Source organism: Tachypleus tridentatus, chromosome 7 (genome assembly GCF_004210375.1).
Source record: "Tachypleus tridentatus isolate NWPU-2018 chromosome 7, ASM421037v1, whole genome shotgun sequence".
NCBI classification, from domain to species: Eukaryota; Metazoa; Arthropoda; class Merostomata; order Xiphosura; family Limulidae; genus Tachypleus; species Tachypleus tridentatus.
Genome location: NC_134831.1, coordinates 4,529,013 through 4,550,763, shown reverse-complemented (window position 1 = coordinate 4,550,763; position 21,751 = coordinate 4,529,013). Strand labels below are relative to the sequence as shown.

Here is a 21,751-nt window from a genome sequence, read left to right as displayed (position 1 = left end):
GTGACATTGAGTGGCAGCAACTCAAAGTGGATCACACCAACAATATCCCACCAAACGTTTAACAAGACTTTCCTAGAGTGGAGGTCCATTTTGGGCTGTGCTTTAGCCAGTTTACCTACACTGAGCCATTGTCTGCGACACTTGACATTTTTATAAAATATCCATTTTTAATCTCCAGTCACTATCCTATTCAAAAAAGGTGAGTTACGTTATGAGAGTGCAAAGAAGTGCAAATGTCCACTCTTGCTCTAAGGTTGGCTTCGGTCAAATCATGGGAGATCCATTTTCTAAGCTTTGACACCTTTTTAAGCTGTTGCAGATGATGGTGAACTGTTGAATGGGTTGAAATAAGCTACTATTCTTCAACTGTTACAGCACAATCTTCATCAAGTGCAGCCAACAGCAAGTCATCGTTAAACTCAACAACATGGCCTGAACGTGGCACATCGCTTAAGCTGTAGTCACCTGATCTGAACTTCTGAAACCATCTTCGACATTTTCTTTCATAAAGAGACTCCGCACATTAAACACCTTGAATGTTTCGTATAGTTTCTGCTGTACTCTTGACTTTTTTAAACTCATAAAACACTAAATGTCTAATGTGCTCCTCAGACACATCCATCTTCATAAGAGTTTATTTGATTAATGATCTGAAAAAGTGGAGTTGGGATAGTTTCTTTTATTTCTCTGAACGTTTTTATATACGTTCTACTACATAGTTTAGTCATTACGGCGCACTTTCCGTATTAAATATTCGGATATTACTTATGAGATGACCTGACAAAACGAAAATATATTGAGACATTTATCTTCTCTTTTAAATAAAACTAATAAATCAAGAAAGAATTTTCTTGACAATTGTTTAGGGACTGTTTAATAATTTTAGTTATCAGAAATTTTTTACGGCTTGGTAAAGCCTTGTGGTTAGGGCGTTCGATTCGTAACGGTCGCGGGTTCGAATCCCCCTCAATGAATGTGGTTGTTCTTTCATTATTTTTGTTACGGTCAGTCCCACTAATCGTCACTCCAAACAAGCTCACCCTTTAAGCCGTGGGGGCGTTATAACCAACATTCACATTATAATGTGACGGTCAAAAGAGTAGTTGGTAAAAAGTCGTTGGTAAAAGAGTAGCCCAAGAGTTGGCGGTGGATGATGATGACTAGCTGCTTTTCCTCTAGTCTTACACTGCAAAATTAGGGATGGCTAGCGCAGATAGCCCTCGTGTAATTTTCACGCGAAATTAAAAAAACAACAACTTCTTGTTAAACAACAGTTGTATTTTGCACTTCTATTAAAACGAATTAATTTGCAACGTATCTAAAAAACACATACATTTTATATGTGTTAGCTGTTGTAGATCTTTAATTTTCTCCAGTTTTATTACTGAAGATTATTAGTCAAAGAAACAAAAGTTACAGTTATAGTTGTTGTATGTTTCTTTAAGCCTAATATTACAGAATTTTTCAATTATTGTTTAAAATTGGCCGAAAGTTGACGTGGTTTGTTATTTAATTAGCCATGTATGTTTCACTGAGAAATTTGGAAATGACCTATGTAGGTTAATATTTAAGAATGTTCTATTATGCAAAGTAAAAACAATGATTTTATTCTCTCAAATTTTTTTGTCTCAGGTAAAACGGCCCCCAGTGGTACAGTAACATGTCTGTTGACTCACACCGCTAAAAACCTGGTTTCGATACCCGTGGTGGACAGAGCATAGGTAGTCCATTGTGTAGCTCTCTGCTTGAATCAAACAAATATACAAAGTAATTTGAAGCGAACATATTTAAGCGTTGGTTAGGTTATGAAAATATGTTCCCCTCAAACCCGTTTAAAATACATATATATGTATATATAAAGTCTTTATTTAATTAACAGAAAATCTGAGTAGATGGGAAAGTCCAATGTCGAGTCCATGATATAGTTCAGTCGAGCACGATCCAAAGTTTCAGCTGTAAACATTTTATTGAAATTAAGGTAAAATCCGTTTTTCACTTAAGAGCAAATATGTAGGCGGCAGGTAGTGCTGAGTGATTATCCTGTCTTCAGTAGGCTCAGCATGGCCAGATGGTTAAGGCACTCGACTCGTAATCCAAGAGACGGAGGTTCGAATCGCCGTCACACCAAACATACTCGCCCGTTCAGCCGTGTGGGCATTATAATGGTACGGTCAATCCCACTATTCGTTGATAAAAGAGTAGCCCAAAAGTTGACGGTGTTGACGATGGCTAGCTGCTTTCCCTCTAGTCTTACACTGCTAAATTAGGGACGGCTAGCGCAGATAGCCCTTATGTAGCTTTTGCAATATTCAAACCAAACCAAACCTGTCTTCAGTAAGCAGTTATAAATTATGGACGGACGCTTAAACCTTGAAACTTCTAGTTTGGCGCTTTAGCTTATGTGTCACATTTTAAATAATTAATAGCAAAGCATTTGCTTATTTTAAGCTTAACGAAAATAACCGATTTACTAACAGAACTTTAAAATATAGTACTACAAAGCACTTCGTTTACAACTTACACAAATTAAAATAAATAATAGAAAATTATGGGCCCGGCATGGCCAAGCGTGTTAAGGCGTGCGACTCGTAATCTGAGGGTCGCGGGTTCGCATCCCCGTCGCGCCAAACATGCTCGCTCTTTCAGCCGTGGGTGCGTTATAATGTGACGGTCAATCCCACTATTCGTTGGTAAAAGAGTAGCCCAACAGTTGGCGGTGGGTGGTGATGACTAGCTGCCTTCCCTCTAGTCTTACACTGCTAAATTAGGGACGACTAGCACAGATAGCTCTCGAGTAGCTTTGTGCGAAATTCGAAACAAACAAACAAACAGAAAATTATGATACTGCTTCAAATAGCTTCGAAAACTAACATCGATTCTTTATTTTGGAATTTCGCACAAAGCTACTCGAGGGCTATCTGTGCTAGCCGTCCCTAATTTAGCAGTGTAAGACTAGAGGGAAGGCAGCTAGTCATCACCGCAACCTACAGATTACGAGTCGAACGCCAACCTGGCCGTGCCAGGCCAGCTAATATCGATGAAGTGGTAGAACTAGAGACTTGTTTGTATGCTCATAAACAAAAAGCTTCACAACAGGTTATCTACCTGTGCTATGCCCATCGCGGGTATCGAAACCTGATATTCGATAATAAGTTCTCAAATTAACCGCTTAGCCATCAGAGAAGCAAAGACCACTTAGAAGTCATATATGTCGTAATGCCTAATAAAAGGAAAAATCAACGTGGTGAATGAGTCGTCATCTGGTAACTGGATATTAAAAAACAATAAAAACCTAGAATATTTCTCTATAAGATTGACACGAAAAAGGTTATTGAAAGAATCAAATATAATTTCAAATTATAACTCTATAATTATGATTTGCATGTACTTCAGGCTCTCAGAATACATGAACTCAATAATTTCTACTCCAAGGAAAAATAGTTCGTGTCTTAAACGGCAATTTATTGAGGTTTCCCGTCCCTATAATTAATAGGAAGGTTTAAGGTGGGATTGAACAACTTGGGAACCGTAGAAAGTCTATCAGTGTCTGAAAGAGGTGGCACTTAGTCACATAAAGAATGGGACCTTAGGTGAATTTCTACACAGTTTTTAAATACATTGAATAACCGAGAAGTACCTTGAGAAATTTCAGAGTGGTAGACTCTACTTTCCAGCTGCTAAATAAGTCATACTGCTAGGGTGGAAATGGAATACAAAATATCAGAGCAACGATGGATAAAATTCGAACTTAGTCTTAGTAGACACAGAAAAATAACGTGAAGTGTTTTATGTGACTCATAACAACTGATCAACAGTTGAAAGGACATTAGCTGTATCAAATAGTTATATTCGAATAATACAACCTGCTTATTTGTTTAAATTATTCAATAAACAGTGTAATAAACGCTTTATTTGTTGTTCAAATATGCAATCACTGATACTAATATTAGCACGCTATTGGCACAACGGTATGTCTGTAGACCCACACCCCAAGAAACCGGGTTTCGATATCCGTGGTGGGCAGAACATAGATAGCCCATTGCGTAGCTTTGTGCTTAATTCTAAATAATCAATCATTCGACGTCAGTATTGTATTAACCTCAGTACGTACTCTGTTGTTATAATCTTAATATTAATAAATATAGACGTTAAATCGTAATGCATTGGTGTGCTCTTAGAACAATGTGAATGAATCCCAAAACAGATTCCGTATCTTTGCATTAAAACATAACATTGATTCACTTAAGATACATATTCGTATTCTGTAAACAACAATGTGTACAAAATGTACACTTTTCTTCTTTCTCGTTAAGGTTTCTGTATCTCTGAAGCACACATTTACCATCACCCATAGTCAGAGATGTGATTAAATTGTAGAACCAAGGATATGTTTTATTAACATTCTATAAGATATTTACAAACAATAAGATAAGTTCATTGAGTGAAAGTGTATTAAACTCATTCTGAAACTGACGTAAAAACTAAACGTATCAATCACTTCACTCTCCACTTGATGAGCTGCTAAAGAAACCACTAGGACAAGACGTCATGCAGTTTTGTTTTCTTTTTTTTATTCTTATCTTCAGTGCGTGTTAATTTCTTTTAAGTTTAAATTATCGCAGAATAAATCAATATCTTAATATTCCAGCTTTTATTAAAATTAAAATGTGTTGTGAAAAGTTTGTCTTTTTAAAAATCGTGAAAAATAAAAATCTAAAAGAAGAAAACGTAATTGTGTTCCTTCCAAGATTTTTTAAAATAAATAACTTTTTTCATACATTTTAGTTTTCATTACGTCCTAGGCCTAATGAAGTTGATGCTCGACTAACTTAAAGTGGCTTTACACTGTAATGAAACATTACTTCTTCAGGAAATTCAAAACGATTTTTTTAAAAATAATTTATGATACTAAACCTGATAGTGAGAGGATAGATAAACTTCCTTCTTTATTAATTTTAGTTAACTATGCTGCAACGGAAATTTTAAAGGAAGTACACGAGCTTTGTTCGTGCGTGAGTTATGAAAAATGAGTAATTTCAAAGAGATGGCGAATTTATTAATGGTATAAAATGTTTAACACAAAATGCAAAAGAAAAGCTAGTAAACTGTAGGATGAGTTAGTATTTTGTGTTTTGACTTATACATTACAGCTTGTTTTACAGTTTATCAATGTATGATTGTGGAATAAAACTCCAAATGTCATTATTACTCCCCACAGCTTATCAATGTATGTTTGTTGGATAATGTTCCAAATGTCATTATTACTCCCCACAGTTTATCAATGTATGATTATTGGATAATGTTCCAAATGTCATTATTACTCCCCACAGTTTATCAATGTATGATTGTTGGATAATGTTCCAAGTGTCATTACGAGGGCTGTTCAAAAAATACGCGAACTGTTTGAATTGCGCGGCTCCAGTTGGTTCCAGGGGAATCCGCTTGGTGTCGCTAGGTTCGCACAGATCAGCTGATTACGACGCCATTTCCCGATTGCAGATATCTTCATTTGTGTATTAGCTACGCGGTTTTAAGTGAAGTGCGATTTTTTCGTTTGGCGGATTTCAGAATAAATGACCTGAAGGAGCAACGACTCACTGTGAAATTTTGTGTTAAACTTGGAAAATCTGCGACTGAAACTTTTGCTATGCTTAACACGGCTTAAGGTGATGTTGCTATGAAGCGTACGGCATGTTTCAAGTGGCATGAACGTTTTAAGGATGGTCGACAGTCCATTGAAGATGATGAGCGTCCTAGACGTCCTTCCACGTCAACTGACGACCCACACGTCGACAAAATCAACACCCTGGTGCGGGCAAATCGACGTCTGACTGTCAGGGAGCTTGCTGAAGAGTGTGGGATATCAGTTGGATCTTGTTACGAGATTTTGACCGAAAAATTGAAGATGCACCGCGTTGCTGCGAAATTTGTGCCTCAGAACTCGTGAGTTTTTGGCCAAACACTCGATCACTATTCTTCCCCACCCCCACCCCCTACTCACTTGACCTTGCTCCTTGAGATATTTTCTTGTTCCCCAAACTCAAAAGACCCTTGAAAGTAAGAAGATTTGAGACGATTCTCGAGATTAAGGCAAATGCGACGAAGGAGCTGGAGGACATTACAAAAGAAGCGTACCAGGACTGTTTCAAGAAGTGGAAACACCGTTGGGATAAGTGTGTGCGTTGGGGAGGAGAGTACTTTGAAGGGGTCCCAGACCTGTAACTTCTAAATAAAGTACATTTTGTTTTATGACGTCAGTCCGCGTATTTTTGAACAGCCCTCGTATTACTCCCCACAGTTTATCAATGTATGATTGTTGGATAATGTTCCAAGTGTCATTATTACTCCCCACAGTTTATCAATGTATGATTGTTGGATAATGTTCCAAGTGTCATTATTACTTCCCACAGTTTATCAATGTATGAATTTGGAATAATGTTCCAAATGTTTCTATTAACCCCACAATTCAGTCAAGTTGTTTAGCTGCCTTTTGACCTCCTTAGGTGTTACATAAATCCACACAGCTTCAATAATATTTGTGTTGGGTTTTTATGCAGGCCAAGCCATGGTCGTGAGTGTTCCATCTGACCTCCCTTTCCAAAATCAAGAATTGCTGTTTCACATTTTCTGTATGCTTGTCTTGTTGGAAGAAGAATCATCAAAAAATAAATCGTATTCCACAGAGCATGATGAACCATAACTTGCCTGTACTTTTCAGCAGTTAGAGTACCATCAATTTTGTACGCATTACTGATAACGTCAGCTGAGATGCGACCTCAAGCTTGCGTTGATCCCCACCATGCTTCAGTGTGGGTATTGAGCTCTGGCTGTGATACTGTTCTCTCCCAACTCGAACAAACTGTCACTGAATGCCACCAAAAATTCAAACTTAGGTTCGTATATAAAGGACTTATAACCATTTCAAATTTTTTATTTGGTCACTTTTCTCAGTAGTGTTTTTTAAATCTTTATTCAAACAAGTTTTTGCTCATATTTTCTTACCATTCTCGACGTAGCTTTCAAAGCTGCATTTACAGAAAACTCGTTGTCAAGACGATCATCTGCCTTATAAATAACATACCTTGAAATGCTTGGCATTACTTTTATAGAGTTTGGTTCTTATCTTAACAGTGCCTTCTTCATGTACCTTATTCATAGAGTGAAACATGAGGTCTTGCCACTCACACACCTTATTCATAGAATGAAACATGAGGTCGTCTTACCACTCACGCAACTCATTCATAGAGTGAAACATGAGGTTTTGCCACAATTTTTCTAAGCCTCATACTTTATTAGGACCTTACACGCCTGTCATGCGGTACTTCAGCTTATGAATCATGACTGGAATCACGCTACTATTACTACTACTACTACTGGGCATAGTATGATTACCGTAATTTTAGAGGTTTTGTAGTGGTATGGCATTTTTTTATTGGTTGGACGGCAGTCATTGTGTATACTATAAACATGTAATCGTAGTTCGGTGCAGTTCGAGAGAATAACATACCCTTAATATTTCCCTTTTATACCCATTTTCTCACCACTTCCACAATTATTTTCAATACTGTATACACATATTGTCCATCACAGGAAATAGAGCTCCGGACTTTAACAAAGGAAACAGTAAATACCGCTGACCAACGGGAAACATTCGTCTATGTATAAGCTTGATTTCTCTATAAAATATGCCCTCCTAGTAGCACAGCGGCATGTATCCGGATTCAACTGCTAGAAACCAGGTTTCGATACCCTTGATGGGCAGAGAACAAAGAGCCCATCGTATAGCTTTGTGCTTAATTCCAATCAATAAGTCTATAAAGTACTAATATCAAAACACAACGTGTACATATGCTTTAACATTAAGTTCTGTAAAAGCACTATCGTTTCTAATAAGCAATCAAACAAGTATGTATATATATATATAACAGTTCTAAAGCTATAAAATACATTAATTGTAAATAGGCGATCTTTAAATAGCACTATAAAACAACGGATAAAAATGATATAAATCAAAAACATTACAGATTCTTAAAAATCAATATTAATACTTCCAATAACAGTTCTTGTTGTTATCTTTAAAACTCATAACGAATAATGTTTGTGATCATAGCACCCAAACGTGTTGGGGATAATCCATCTGTCAAGACGTCAAGCCAAAGCAACCAGCAACTAACAAAAAAAAAAAAAAAAATTGGTCAAGGGTAGAAAGTTGAGTGCTTGAATCAATAACGTCTCAACTCCTTTTGCTGTGTCCAGTCAACTGGGGAAGAGCAGTTACCCTTAATATTTGGAACCAACCTTAAAGAAAAAACAAGCCAGAATAACTTCTTTCGATGTAAAACTTCCAGCGTCCAACCTTTAATGAGAAGTGCAAAACAGACAAAAATATTATCATAGTAAAAATGTAATATTTGTGTATATGTACGTGAAGGGTACAATTTTACTAATATTTATATAATACTTTAAACCAACACTGTATGTTCCACACTAATTGTTGTTGTCGTCAAAGTTCGTTATACGTCAGCAGACGTTTCTTTTGTTTTGTTTTACTGTTGTGGTTGTTTGTTGAACTTCAGAAAGAGAAAGACGATACAAAAGACAGTAGGTCAAAATCATCCACCGCTAACTCTTGGGCTACTCTTTTTCAAGCAACAAGTGTGATTCAGCGTGACATTGTAACGCCCCCACGGCTGAAAAGATGAGCCTGTTCGATAACGTGATTCGAACCCACGATCTGCAAATTACGACTCGAGCTTCCCTAGTCACCTTTTACGTTAACTTTCCCGAAAGTCTCCTACATATGTCTTGAAACATTTAAACAGAAAATAATATCATAATAATACACATTTAGATTTTTTTTTTTCCTGTTTACTTGTTTAATCGGGCCTGCCACTGGCTCAGCGGCAATTTGTGTGTAGTGCATAGATAACCAATTATGTAGCGTTGTGCTTAACAATAACCAATCAATCAATGTTTGAATAAAAGAGTAAACAACGTCACCAATAAGCGTGGCTTTTAAACGGTGAATTCAGTTACTAATAATTTAAGGTTCTTGTTTTCCTTTACGATATCAAACGTCATTTTCTAGAATAAAATGAAATAAAAACATTGAAACAAAACGACATTTTCTCAATGATTATCCATAATTAAAGTTTAAATATTTATTGCATCTAAATAACGTCAGGGGTAAATAGAATCAATAAATCGATTCTGGTAAAGTGAACAAACAGATGAGTCAGTTAGAGAATGAAAAATTCAATGTTATAATGGTAACAGTTTCTTAGTTGTTGTTTTTTTTTTTTTCCTAAAAGCACAAAGTTGCAAAATAAACTATCTATGCCGTGTTCAACGCGGGTATCAAACTCCGAATTCTAGTATTAAGGGTCTGTATTACAGAAGTGTAAAGTACGTTTGTGGACTCCATTCTTCTCGATAACCTGGGAGGGTCAGGTTCTAGCTTGACCACCACTCACCCGGAACTATCGCTAATTGTTAATCTTTAGTTTGCTTATTATACAAGCTGGTTGAACATCTTTTTTCCTTCTTGATGACGAGAAACCCACTTGAAATAGAAATGTATCTCAGGACGGCTGGTATGGGTATTGACAATGTTATTGATAAAGCAGAGAACAACGTTTTGACCTTCCTAGGTCATCTTCAGGTTAACAAAAATGAACATCTTTTGGTGTTTCTGTTGCAACTTCTCTTTTTAGGACGTTTATTTTCTCTAATTAAGGTATTGATTTATACGGTTATTGTAGCTGTTTATTTGTGTTTGTGAGTTTGCAACTAAACGTATTATATGAGGAAACAAACGTATAAATTCTTGATTAGCAATTTTTACGATTAAATTCAGTCTTGTTAATTTTGAAAGTTTCGGTATTGTTTTATAAATTCGTAGACTATGTTTTTGGCTTATTCAGTTATTTGATTTACTGTGTCTTATTGATGCGTTGCAACACTTGTGTCCCGACAATTAAAATCTCTTATTAGTTTAAAGCTACTTTAAAATAAAATTATTTAGTGAACGTACAATTCTTTTTAATTATTTTACTTCGGTATTTTTCGTGTTTAAGTTACATGAAAATCTAGACAAACAAACTAGTTTATTGGTTGTTGTGACTTGTTTTTACCATTCTTAGCTTCTTTTTTGAGTTCGTGTGGTCGGCTAGTTGTGATGTTGCATCACAGTCTAGCTACTGCAGTCAGTATTGATTCACAAAGCAACGTTTTCTTTGGTAGCAACCATCATCGAAAAGGTTATTACCGAGTTCTATAGGCGGCTGTGAGATTCTTCCACTATTTACCTTTATTTTCCCTTTGAATGATAGATCTATGCTGTTATGTTTTTTCTTCTTCTATGTGGTATGTTTTGGGACTAGTTGGTAAAAACCTGTAAGTGGAAAGGATCGATTTAGTGTTCTAGAAATAATTGTTTAAGGGTTTCATCAGAAAGTGTTTCTTCCTTTGTGTCTGAAAGGGAGGGGGATTCAGTTTAGGTAGAAACGGAATTATATCAGAGTTTCGTTAAGCATTAATAATTCAACGAAACGTTATTACTTTACTTTCCACTGATAACAAATTAAATATTATCTCTGTGTGAGGCTCAAAATATCATTGGATTATCTTAGCCTATTCTGACTGCATGGTGGAGAGTGCCTAAATATTGTTCCGTTATTAAAGGCCTTTGTGAGATCGGAATTGGTGTATGTTAAAAATTAACTGTACGCATCGATTTTGTCTGTCTCCTTCCTCTTTAGGAAACACAATTTGAAAATGGTAATCAATATACTTTACCTGCAGTCTCGATAAATAAAAAAAAAATGTATGTTTATTAATGTTGAAAATAACAGCGAACAAAGCCTTTTGCCTTGTTTTATTTTAGCGCAAAGATGTATATATATATATGCAATGGGCAATTTGCGATCTCTCTATCATCGAGAATCGAACCCTTGAATTTTACTGCTTAAGGTACTTTATATGAAATATTGGATTTATTTTCTAGGCGAGTCACCAAGTGAATCACAGACAGGATTCACAGTATTTATTTCTTTTTGGCGAATAGAAACAACTATTGTCAATTATATTTATATTTATATGTAGAAACTGTTTTTTAAACTAAACAAATTTAAGTCGGTTTTCAGATTTCATACGACACGAAACAGCAGCAAGTTTAAAGATCAGTTCAATAAACCGCTTATAAAAATTTCTGTGAAAGAGAAGAGCTTATGGATTTTAAAAGTAACACTATTGTAGTGTTCTAAATCTGATGAGGCCAATAAGTAACACTATTATAATGTTTTAAATCTGATGAAACTAAATTTAACTACCTCTCTATATATTTTAGCTTCTAAAAGACCATAAAAAAAGGACAGAAACAGAAATGTTTTTGTATATGTTGACAAATTAACCATAAATCGCTAAAACATCTAAGTACATAACAATGGAAGCTTCATATATCTACAATATGTTTTATTGGACTTCTTTATTTTATCTTATGTTTAATTACACATACACGATATATACAGAATAGGGTTTCATACATCACCACTACATAAGATACTCTAGTAAGTATTCCATAGTAGATGTTGAATTTTTTTTATTCATTAATTGATGTATTGGGTGTTTAAATTCTAACCCACGGATCTGATGTACACTATTTCACTACTTGTTTTACAGCACTCTCTAAGCTACTAATTATTCATTCCAATTATATTTGCATGTGGATTCCGTGTTCCTTAAGGCCTGGCCCGGCATGGCCAGGTGGGTTAAGGCATTCGACTGATAATCTGAGGGTCGTGGGTTCGAACCCCGGTCGCACCAAACATGTTAGCCCTTTCAGCCGTGGGGGCGTTATAATGTTACGGTCAATCCCACTATTCGTTGGTAAAAAAGTAGCCCAAGAGTTGGAGGTGGGTGGTGATAACTAGCTGCCTTCCCTCTAGTCTTACACTGCTAAATTAGAGACGGTTAGCACAGGTAGCCCTCGAGTTGCTTTGTGCGAAATTCAAAAACACACAAATCCTTAAGGTCAATAAAGGTCAGCAGCTGCTACAGACACGGTGAATGAAGATGCTACGAGGAAAGGAGCTCATGGGCTTTAAATAAAAGAACGTTAACGGATGAGGTATAGATAGTATGAGCCCCCAAAACAGTTCAGCCCGCCTAGTTTCTTCCAAATTCAACGAGTAATTTGCTAGAAACATGGAACTCTAACGAATGTGTTACTGTGACGTTTCGGCTTAGCTACCCCTAAATTAATCGTTCATTTGTATAAGAGAGCCTAAAAAGATACTATGAAACATGTCCATAACAGCTGACAGTAAATACCCCACTTACTTCTTTAATCAAAGTTATGGACTCATGGCTCAGTCTATTAGTTTTGCACTCAAGACGATGCACTGATATGAGTGGCTAATGGGCTGCAGGTTTCATAAAATCCTGTGATCCTTGGTTTGGTTTCAGATGGACGAGTCTAAGTTCGACATCATTCTGGACAATGCCTTACATAATTACCAACTGCGTCATCCCAGCTGTGAAAAGGGTTATAGTAGAATCATGGTGAGGGCACATTTTAGCTTGCTTGAATTTTCTGCCCTTTTGGTCATTGCTTGATAACATTCAGTAACAGGTCATTGCATTATAATAAACTAAGCCACGTCTCGCGCTTCAACTGGTACTAGTTTGAGACAAGGAAGTTTCAGTAGTCGACTTGAAATGCTCAAAATCCCAAACTGCGACGCTATAAAATAGAATAGAATAGAGTCTGTAGTTCACAAAGAAAGGAACCAGAACTGTCACTACACTTAGAGCTGCCTTACCAGAGGTTTAGTTTGATATGTTTTAAATTTCGCGCAAAGCTACACGAGGACTATCTGTGCTAGTCGTCCCTAATTTAGCAGTGTAAGACTAGATGGAAGGCAGCTAGTCATCATTACCCACTGCCAACTCCTGGGCTACTCTTTTATCACCGAATAGTGGGATTGACCGTCACATTATAACGTTCCCACAGCTGAAAAGGCAAGCATGTTCAGTGTGACGGGGATCCCAATCTGCGACTCTCAGATTACCAGTCGAGTACCTTAACAGCTTGGCCAGCATTCCCAGAGAATTGGCGAGGAAATTCGCGAAATAATCATAAACAGTCCATAGTTTCGTAGCCTAGGCTGTGATCTATGACAACACTTAATGGCTGGTCCATGTTAAAATGGTTACCTGAAGTTTAAAATCAGCACACACATACACATCTTACATAAGGCGTACTTTCTTCATTCTTTTGATTATGTAGTGTAAGTTAGTAACAAATTTAACATTGTAAAACTGTTGAAATAATTTTTTAAAGGCTGAGATATTTTCAAGATTTTGGAAGTGGCGTAAGTTTCTAATATACTTAACCCTATAAACACCGTATACTAGTGAACCTACGTTTATAAGGTCAGTTTCAGGAGTAACAGAACCAAAGGAAAATCCTCAAACAAGTACAGAGTGGATATTTTAATCATTCTATGGAGTTTTCAGTCTCTAATAATTCTTCAAACGTTTCAGTATTTCATTTCGTAACATCACAACTTCATTACAATCACGTGATCCCTTTGACAAATACAATTACAAAATAAATATATAATTAGTAACCAATGGCATGCATATTTCATCACAATAATTATGAATATTTTAAATAGTATTCAAGGCGTGTAAAAAAGGACAAACTTACGTCCAAGTTCATTAAGTGTTGAAGCGGCAGTTAATATTTAAATTAGATTATCATGTCTTGCAAATGCCTAATTAGAACTTTCCAAAGTATTTCTTAAAGCAAATTAAACAAAGAAATATAATTATTACATGTCACGTGATATCTGTCAGTAATGCACAATATCTCTATGTGCGGGTTCATAAAATGCCTTTATTATAAGTATCGACAACAATATGTTTATTAGACAATTTACTCTTCCATTAAATTACATTAATACATTTATACTCTGTAAAATGGCCAATTGGATTTTATAAATAATTTTATACCAAAATATATTATGATTTAAATTGATTTTTAAAGTAATTTGTAAACGTACTTTGAGCATATATATTCATCAACTATTTCGTAAATAGAAATTCCGCCTTCAATAGACAATAATCACGTGATTTATGATGATTTTTGTTCTTTTCAAATGATAAATACTGATTTTGAAGGTGATGTATTATCCGTTATGTTTTTTTTAAAGACTCTCTTAGATGGATATTATTTTGGAGTAACTAGTCACCTACAGTTGGCAGCTGATATTATTTCATCATACTAATTTTACTTAGTTGTGTGGAAAACTAAAGAAAAATAGGCTTAAAATCCGTAACTAAACTAGGCCTAGTACAGTGTTATGACAGTCGTAAAGCAAATTGCCTCTTTTGTGCTTCGAAGGGAGGTAAGTGCCTTTAGCGAGTGTAAAATATAAATCATTTATTTTTTCCAACGTTACATTTTTCATTAAGCTTGAGAAACACCTTATAACAGGGACAAATGTCAACTAAAGCTGACAGTGTAAAAATATATTTCATATAATTTTAGTGTGGTGAGCTGCGGAATGAGTTAAGTGTTTCTACTCGAAAATGTTTTAGTATTTGAATGTAAATTACGTTAGCTTAATTTATCTAAAATTGGTGATAAAGTAACAAACAAGTTGCAAGACAACAAGTACCGTTATAGGTTCTAAAGTCTCTAAAATTGCGATTCATAAAAGAAACTAGGTGCTAATGTTTAAATATCATTAAATTTCGAGATATGTTATATGGTGACGTCAATATCTCAAAAAGTAAAAACATAACGAAACCATGTATTATTTCGACAGATTTCTCAGAGTTTCAGAACTGTATCCTAAAGAACAAATAAATAAACAAATGTGTTAAACATTTTCTAATTTCGAGACCTTTTAAGTATAGAATTCGTTGAATATTAATATTTATAAGACCAATTAAAATGTAAATTTAAAACAGAATATGATAATGAATGTTTGAACATTAGACCTATAGCAACCTCTTACTTAACCTGAAAAGCACAAAATCGAATCATATAAATAAATCGAATAGCTCATAATTACGTGTATAAAAAAACAGGAAAACCTTAGTTCAGGAATTTTCAGTTTGGTAGCATCACAAACACTGAACAACGTTGATACCCTTCGTGAATAGATAAATCGAACATTTTTTCGATGCGCAATTCAGTATGAACGTGTTTGCCTTTGTGCATTCAACCTTTCGTCACGTGATAAGTTGAAAGGGAAAAGTGTGAAGAACGGTGTGAAAGGACAATATTGTTATTGGCTCCACAGCCTGGGCACTTAAATGCTCTGTTTTCTATACTTAGCCTAATTCTGCGTCAGAGAGTATGGTATAAATACTTTTATTCAGACATGACTCTCGAGTAACGTATATGATATATCTAAAACATATTCCATAGTATAAATGATCCAAAAAGTACGAATCTATAAACGTCCAAATGATTTATTTACTGTCCGGTATGGTCAGGTGATTAAGGCACTCGACTTGTAATCTGAGAGTTGCGGGTTCGAATCCCCATCACACCAAACATACTCGCCCTTTCAGCCGTGGATCCGTTATAAAGTGACGTTCAATTTCATTATTCGTTGGTAAAAGAGTAGCCCAAGAGTTGGCGGTGGGTGATAATGGCTAGCTGTCTTCTCTCTAGTCTTACTCTTCTAAATTATGGACGGCTAGCGCAGATAGCCCTCGTGTAGTTTTGCGCAAAATTTCAAACAAACCAAACGAACGTATTTTGCGATCTTTTTATCCTGTGCAATATGTGTAAACTCAGTTTGTAATGTAAATTTTACAAGCGAGAAAAAAGAAAACATTCTGACAGAAAGCGGACTGTATTGAGAACTACAGATTACAAACAATTTTTTATGTTTAAATAGAAAATCCCAAGTGATTGAAACACACATGAAACAAGTGTCTTCCTCACTATGATAACTATAGAGCTCTTCTTACTAAATATATTTATTCAAGCATATTTCAAAGGGGGAGGGAAAAACATCAGCGAATTAACCTTTTTATAGCTACACATTTGTATTGAAAATGAATTTTTGCACGACATATTTAACAAATCTGGAGTCTGTACTTCCTGTTTCCTAGTCAACCTTTCTTTTCTCACATTGAATTTTAGTACTTTTGAATTCGAACTTTATGCGATAAAGTAAACGGCCACATTAACCTCTGATTTGGAACTGACCAGAAGGAAGACAACGAGTTTACATTACGACTAGCTACGTTACTGCTCATGCGTTTATAACGCCTCTTTATAGTTGAATGTGCGAAACATGATCAACACCCTTTCGCGGCTCAAGCCTTAGAGCTTTTCTTCCGAAACATTAGGTCACTCCAGGCTCAAAGAGATGCATAGTTGAGTATTTGTTTTGTTATTGTGCTCAAAGCTACACAAAGGGCTATTTGTACTTTGCCCACCATGGATATCGAAATCCGATTTTTAACAACCTACGCCTGCTGAACCACTGAGACGCCCGAAGAGTAAGATGTAATAAAATGTCTCTTCAATAAATCATTTAAATTATGTTTCTGTACCATATTTAGCGTTTAAATACAAGACGAAATACTTTCTAGACTTCTGGATTTGGTTATCGTTTCTTAAAATATTTTTAGGTAACTACTTTTTTAATTGAAATAGATTGATATACCAACAGAGGGCGGTCTAAAATACTTATAATTATCTTAGCGTAAAACATGAAATACTGAACTTGAATTTTTGCAGTCGAATAGTATACAAATACAGTCGTCGTTATTCAATATCGTTGTCGTCGTGTATAAACTCAGAAAGAATCTGTGTAAATCTTTGTCGTACTGTTTAAACTTGGAAAGAAACTGTGTGGATTTTTGTCGTACGATATAAACTTGAAAAGAAACTAGTTGAATCTTTTAAATAACGCCCTAATATTTCATACAATTGCATAGTTCATAGCTGGAAATGTATTTGTGTGAAATCCTCCCAAGAGTTATGGGAATACCGCCATTTTATATTAAGCTTTCTGACATCCTATATATAACACTTAAGGCAACATACATAATTCCATCTACTTAATCAATGTGTAACAGAAGAGGGTCACAGTAAAAAAAAATGTTTAATTTGGCAAACCACTTTCTTAATGTTATAATAAAATAAAACTACGCTGTGGACCCATCATGAAAGTCTCATTCAATCCTAATATTCAGTTAAGGAAGCCGATACAACTGACTGGTTAGACACCTTGTCAGCAGTTTTAAATTAGAGACGTCTATGTCTTAGCCTTAGGGTGTGGGACTAAATCGCTTAGCTGATATGCCTGTTAAAGTGGTAATCAAGTCAAAATCATTAAAGCAAACCTTTGGTTCCTGATGACAAAAAACATCACTCGAGCTTATGATCACTTTTGTAGAATTGTATTCCTCTTCACTTCTCTGCTACTTATTCTCATTCCGTTAGTGAACTATTTCTCCAACTGTTGATTTTCTTGATTAGTTTTTTTTTAATTTCGCGTAAAGCTGCACGAGGGCTATCTTCGCTAGTCGTCTCTAATTTAGCAGTATAAGACTAGATGGAAGGCAGCTAGTCATCACCACCCACCACAAACTCTTGGGCTACTCTTAACTCAACGAATAGTGGAATTGACTGTCACATTATAACGCCCTTACGGCTGAAAGGACGAGCATGTTTGGTGTGACGAGGATTCTTAATTAGATCCACGTATCAAATCAGGTAGGAGTGTATTAAACGAATTCTGGGTTTTAATAATAATTTTTTTTTATTTTAACTATGTGCACATAACAACCAAACAACTCTTCTTTATCTGAGAAAACAGGATGAAATATTGAAAATTCATTCTTTTAATTTGTTGCTCACGTTTTTGGTACTGATTTGCATTTCATACTGTATGGTATTACAACTTTATAACGCTGGATACTCAACAGTTTCTATCGAATATTGCTCAAATGACGCACGAAGTAAATGTATCTACCTATTTATTAGGCTTCTAAATGATACATTATTAGAAAGGCACGGATATTAAGTGGTTAAACTTTTATATTCTTTTATCGAGTCGAAACGTTTGATTAGCTGGTCGATAATTTTCTGAGTTTTTCGAAAAATTCAGACACAGTGGAAAAGTAACATATTGAACGACGAACCAAACGTTTAATACTCTGAATCGACTCTAAAATTTGACAGTGGAAAAAGTCAAAGCTGTAGTTGAAAACAAAAATGTCATCGATATATTTGTGGATAGTTAGTTTCGGTTTGGAACATAGAGGAAAGTAGTTATCAGTACGCAGCTAGGACTTGTCAATACTGTAGTAGGAAGGGTTGATTAGAAAAAAATGTGTTATTTCTCATAAGGCATCGAATTTGTTGCACACGCGCACGCGTGCATTTGCGTCTCATAAGGCTTAGAACAGTCTCCACCTTTAACTAAACATACAAGTGTTTAATAATTAAAAATAAAACTCTGGAATGCTCTGTAACTTGATTTGATTAGCAGTTTTTAACGTCTTTAGTCAAGGTCACCGATAAGTGATAAGTCTGAGAGCTTATAACGTTACAAATAGGGTTTCGACACCCGCTATGACAAAAGTGCATTCAATGTATCTCGTGGCTCGACATGGCCAGGATATTAGGGCACTCGACTCGTAACCTGAGGGTCGCAGGTTCGAATCCCCATCACACCAAGTATGCTCGCTGTGGGGGTGCTATAAGTGTCGGTCAATCCCACTATTCGTTTGGAAAAGAAAAAAAGAGTAGCCCAAGAGATGGCGGTGGGTGGTGATGACTAGCTGCCTTCACTCTGGTTTTACACTACTAAATTAGGAACGGCTAGCGCAGATAGCCCTCGTGTAGCTTTGCGCGAAATTCAAAACAAACAAACAATAGCCCATCGCTCAGCTTTTTGTTTAAATAACAAACAAACATATGTCTCCAGTGACACAGCGATATATCTGCGGACTTACAACGCTAGAATTCAGGTTTCGATACCCGTGGTGGGCAGAGCACAAATAGCCCATTGTGTAGCTTTGTGTTTGATTGCAAAATAGCAAAACAAAACATCGAGCATGGTATCATGTGAAATACGATTATGGTTTTTAATCTTAGTTCCATAAATTCAACTCTATAGATTAACAATCTAACAATCAATAGACTCGTAACAGATATCTCTGGGCTCGATTCCCCACGGTGAACAAAGTACATCGTGCAGCTTTTCGCTGAGGAAACAACTACAGATTAATAATTTGCTAAGTTGATCTACTACACTAATAACTGTTAACACGTTATTAGCAAGTAACTTAATCTGTAGGTCTTAATGAATTTGATATCGTAGCAACAAATTGCCCTCTGGACCAAATGTGCAGATTTCTTCTCTACTGGCTCCTACTTCTCAAAATTGCTGCCAAGCTACATTTAGAAATTACTTTTTGTTGACATTTCTGTCTTCCCTAATTTACATGATCTAACCGTCACCTGTGGTCCATCGTTCAATACGCTCGCTAGTTCGATACTGGGAATTAATGAGATAATTAGACTAGAGGTGCTCATAAACAGTGATTTATCCACGTTGGAGTAGCTCCTGTGTCCACCGAGGGGAATAGAACCCCTGATTTTGACGTTGTAAATCCGTAGGCTTACCTTCAATACGATATTAAAACATCTGGTATAAACAACTGTCTGTATTCTTATAATGTTTAACTCCTTTTTCACACTGGCGAGACGAGATTATAATTAATTACAAGAAATTAGTTGGTATTAGGCCTATTATATTTATAACACTACATTGTTTATCTAGTCCATAAGAGTTGATTATACGCTTTTCTAATTCCTGAAAATCCCCAAAGGACTAAATAAGTAATGCAGTGTTAAGAAATATGATAGGCTTAACACTAGTGTCTTATAACAAGTGTTGTTAATTCGGTGTTGTTTGTTAATAGTAACTCGATATCGAATTGGAAAACGAAACTGCACGCATTACCCAGATGGTACTTTTGTTTTGAGATATCGACACATTTTCGAATGTTGTAAACATATTTAAAAGCAATTGTATCCACTGAAAACAGGTACAAGAAAACTGGATGCCCGAAAGTTGTGCTAACACATTGACGTTTAGTTATAAGTGTGTTGAATGGAATTATGGTAACCCTTGGGGCAGAGATTCAATCCCACATTTTCCGAATCACAAGTAAACATTTTTCTTTACACATTCCGGGCATGTTATACATTTACCACTACGCCCAGTTAATTTCAAAATCCATTTTATTTATATGTATATTTATAATGTGTTCGGAAATACGAGTAGTTTGTTACGTATAGTAATTCAAGAACTTTTAGGTATCACATAATTAATTATTTAGAAATTTGGAAGTTTGTTTTAAATATCGAGTTGATAAAGTGTCGAATGAAATAAATTTTACTTTCTTATTTATTGTTTAAAAATAAACCAAATGTAACTTAAGATTCATTTTTTCTTTCATTTTACTGTGATGTATTTTTATAAATTTATTCTAGTGCTACTGAAGTTATCTACCACAATCTCTAATGCCCCCCAGCGGACTCACACCACTAGAAACTGGGTTTCGATACTCGTGGTGGACAGAGCACAGATAGTCCATTTTGTAGCTTTGTGCTTAATTCTAAACAAACCAGCCATCCCTAATATTGAACAGACAAAACGGAAAGCAACTAGTTAGCATTTCTTACCATCCACACTAAGAGATTTATAGTTCCTGTTAAAACGAACCAACAGCATAGAGTATATGGTGTTATTATATGGTATATGAGTTATAACGTAACTCTTTGGCCTAACATGATCTGGTGGTTAGGGCACTCGATTCTCAATTTGAGAGTCGCGGGTCAGAATCTCCTTCACATCGAACATGCTCGTCCTTTCAGTCGAGAGGAGCGTTATTACCTAACGGTCAGCCCCAACTATTTGTTGGTAAAAAGAATAGTCCAAGAGGTGGCGGTGAGTGGTGTGACAAGCTGCCTTCTTTATAGTCTATCACTACAAAAGTGGGGGGGGGTCACCGCTGGTATAGCAGTAAGTCTACGGATTTACAGCGCTAAAATCAGGAGTTCGATTCCCCTCGGTGGACTCAGCAGATAGCCCGATGTGGCTATGCTATAATAATAATAAAAAGCACATACACAAAAGTAGGGAGAACTAGCGCAAATAGCCCTAATCTAGCTTTGCCCAAAATTGAAAACAAATCAAAGCAAAATTGAACCCAAATCCACAACTCTTCTACAGGCCCAATTCGCGCTCTTGAACAGAAAGATGAATGTTTTAATTTAATACCTGCCATAAACAGCTGTAAAGTATCAGTTTGTGTAATTAGAAATGAAATCAACCGAAATAAATGATGCTATACATTGTAAGAATAGCACGAAACTCGATATAAACATCACACTTTATCTAATTTTACAAAGATTACATTTCAAAGTCACCGACTATTGTGATATCGAAATCCGCCTTTTAAATAAGTTATGAATTAGTGAAGACCTTAGAGCAAGATTATCCCTCGAAATGTAGTGAAACGCCTTCGTTTGTAATTAGTGTCGCAGGCTGTTCTGACAAAGTGCCATTCAACTCGTGAACAAGAACTGCATTCAGAAATGTTTTGTTTCTGGTAAGAAAACAAAACAAAATGTTTCTTACCAATCTTTACAGGACGTATGAGGACACTCGAATCAACACTTGTACCAAAAAAAAAATAA

General features: G+C 35.7%; 1 protein-coding gene across 1 annotated transcript in view; it reads right to left on the bottom strand.

The window, feature by feature from the left end:
* Positions 1-21,751, bottom strand: part of LOC143255028 (uncharacterized) — a 55,925-nt gene that overhangs the window by 29,488 nt on the left and 4,686 nt on the right. The gene's annotated exons all lie outside the window — the stretch shown is intronic.